This window comes from Pungitius pungitius, chromosome 4 (assembly GCF_949316345.1).
Source record: "Pungitius pungitius chromosome 4, fPunPun2.1, whole genome shotgun sequence".
Classification (NCBI taxonomy): Eukaryota; Metazoa; Chordata; class Actinopteri; order Perciformes; family Gasterosteidae; genus Pungitius; species Pungitius pungitius.
In genome coordinates this window covers 5,866,127-5,869,123 of record NC_084903.1, presented here as the reverse complement: position 1 = coordinate 5,869,123, position 2,997 = coordinate 5,866,127, and the positions used below count along the sequence as shown (strand labels likewise).

The 2,997-nt window shown below is 41.2% G+C and overlaps 1 long non-coding RNA gene across 1 annotated transcript; it reads left to right on the top strand.

Annotated features, from left to right (window-relative positions):
• Window positions 1-226: 226 nt before the first annotated feature.
• Window positions 227-2,516, top strand: LOC134127329 (uncharacterized). The gene is made up of 3 exons (XR_009956060.1): window positions 227-499; window positions 1,111-1,193; window positions 1,344-2,516. It is a non-coding gene; the product is annotated as an uncharacterized LOC134127329 (long non-coding RNA).
• The last annotated feature ends 481 nt before the right edge of the window (window positions 2,517-2,997 follow it).

Genomic DNA, 2,997 nt, shown 5'->3' with positions numbered 1-2,997 from the left:
GGGCAGCTGGTTGCGAGTTACGACACATCTAACCTGGACAAATAACACGGACAGTTCAATATATTTACATCTGGATTTAAATAGACGTATTCTGCAACATACGTCATGGTGATGTTACTAGAGAAAATGGTGCGGCCCCTTTAAGAGCTACACGCACGGGCTACGGAGGGGGAGAGCGCATGAGGAAGTTGTGTTGTTGTTGTGATGACGGAGTGGGTGTAGCGGCCGGAGAATTGTCTGTACTGTAACTGTGTTACTCAGTGTTAGATTAATAAATCCTCAAAGAAAGTAAAGCGGACTTTTATTCACCAACCCCGGGACGAAGGGAATTAACCCCAAAGTTTACTTAGCCGACAGTACTTTGGCCCTGGAGCAGACAGCAACGCCTCCCCCTGCAAACTCCGACTACGGTCAGAGACGGACCGGCAGGAAAGGTGAACACAAGGCTAACGAAGTTAATTGTCAACATTAATGTGCCTGTCATGGTATGAGGCCAGACGTGAGTTGTGTTCTACATTCAAGAGGGTTTTTATTTAGCACTGAACAATAACAACCAGCATACGTCTTTTAGCTAAGCTAACTACGGTAGCTTCACGGGGATAAAAGACCCCTCTTCACTCTATCAGCGCCACTTTGTTTACGTTTCCGTGTGCCCTAAATAACTTGGCCCGATTGAATCACTTTATTTACACACTTTGAGTAGAACCGTGCTCGCAGCAGCTAACTTAACTACTTTGTTGTTTAACTTCATTGTCTATAATCTGCCCGCAGCGTGCAGCCGGGCGCAGCTAAATGACACGTAATGTATTGTGCGTCTTCAATGCTTTTCAATATGTTATATATTTATTGCCTTCACAATGAGCATGAATCTAACATTAAATGATATGATTAATATGCCCCTCATTCCAAAGAAATAATATACACACGTCAAGCTCATTATGGAGTTGAAACAACAAATTACTAAACTGTAAACAGTTAATATAAGAGAAAAAAATATTGTAATCAAGATAAATGTTTTCAAAACGTGTGATTAACTAGTTAATTGTCTATAATCTGTTGACAGCCATAATCGTATTCTGATAATACACGTTGGTGCTCAAATATTTTCAGATGGCCCGTGCAAAGTCATGCCACCAGTCTGAGGACATCACTGGGAATGGCACATGGGACACGTGGCTTTCAACTCCAGCGAGGTGGGAAAGCATTTCTTTATGTATATTTTGTTCTGTCTGCATAATTGTAAAAGACTTCTTCCCGCATTCGTACAACAGCATTCCATATCGTGTGACTGTCGATGGATGTAATAATTTGGCCTTCTTTTTTTCTTCCACCACACGGCACAGGTGGGCTTCACCGCGGGCAATCGTGGCAAAGACCCAAGTCGACTGGACCACAGCGGAAAATGATCCTTCCAGAGAAGAAGTTATTTACTTCTACAACGAATGGAAGAGTTACAACTTCCAGATGACAGCTCGCCGCTCATCCTTCTGGGCAACTTGAACATCCGACAGAACTTATGTGACCTACTGCGTTTATTTTCTCCTTTAGCTCTCATTTAAGTATTAAAATTCGCTGTATTTTTGCAAGAGAGGCACCAATCCTATTTGAGTGACGTTTCGATTGTGAAATTGTATTGGACCATATAGGTCATCTGCAGAGCGTTGGCCCCTGGCGCAGTAAACCAGGGTTTGATTCTTGGCATGCACAAGACTCCTCATGTGACTTAAAATTAATCCAGAATGCAATATTTGTTCAGTATGCAAGGGCAGTGATTTATTTAGTCATGTTTGGTCATGTTTTGGTTTTTTTACATGACAATATGGTTTGGTACATGCTGAGTTAATGAATATACATTCTAAAGTGCAATGTCCATATGTGAATAAGAGTTGTATACGTTTATCATAGTCAACATGGTGTGGAAATATCCCTTATGTAGTTGGTCAATGGGAACTATAGTAGGCCGTAATAACAGCTAAGGTAATTACAGGTGGATATTTCTGGGAATTAACCTTAAATGAGACTGCATTTATGATATCTAAGATATACAGGACAAGAAAAATGCACTGGATGTGTATATGTGTTGAATCAATTATACAGACGCAAACTGGAGAACGAGACAAGTGTTGCTGTGATACTTATTGTGGTCATCGTGCCCGAGACCCGTAACAATTACTCCGCAGGTCTTTTGCAGCGGGGCAACAGCCCGGCGTCGGTGGATTCCGTTCGCGAGGCCGCAGATTCAGGTTTGAATGGCAGCCCCGAGAGTGATTTGTTTAGTCTCTTTAGTCTTTTTTGACCCGCGAGCCCGGCCGACCGCCGCCCCACCCCGACGTGCGAGAATAGGCGAAGGCCCGTTCATCGCTGCTTGCAGCTTTAATTTTAATTATTACTCGCCCACAACGAGTTACACGTTAGAAGAGGTCGCTAACGTATGTTATTTGGGGGTTAAAAACACGCTTTGCATTTTGAAAGCTGTATATTCAACTAACTAGATATTTTCTAATGTTTCATCTGAATTTCCAATATCATCAATATGCAATATTACGGCAAGTGAATACTCTAAATTGTATATATATTATCAGGACGTTTTGTGTGAGTCATTTGTTTGTATAGGTTTTTTATGGGAAGTGTCTCAACAATTAGAGGTAAATATTGTTTGGTGTCATATTAAAGAGGGGTTTGTACTCTTTAAAGGGATAGTTCACCCAAAAATGAAAAATTGTGTCATCATTTACTCACCCCCAAGTTGTTTCAAACCTGTATGAATTTCTTTATTCTGATAAACAAAAATATGTATTTTGAAGAATGTCGGTAATCAGACAGTTGATGGACCCCATTGACTTCCATAGTAGTTTTTTTCTACTATGGAAGTCAATGGGGTCCATCAACTGTCTGATTACCGACTTACTGTCCATGGCACTTACAGTAGTTCTCAGCTCTGTATGGGTTTTTGGGAACGGAACAGTAGATATGCATATCTACAGGGAAAGCTAGGAT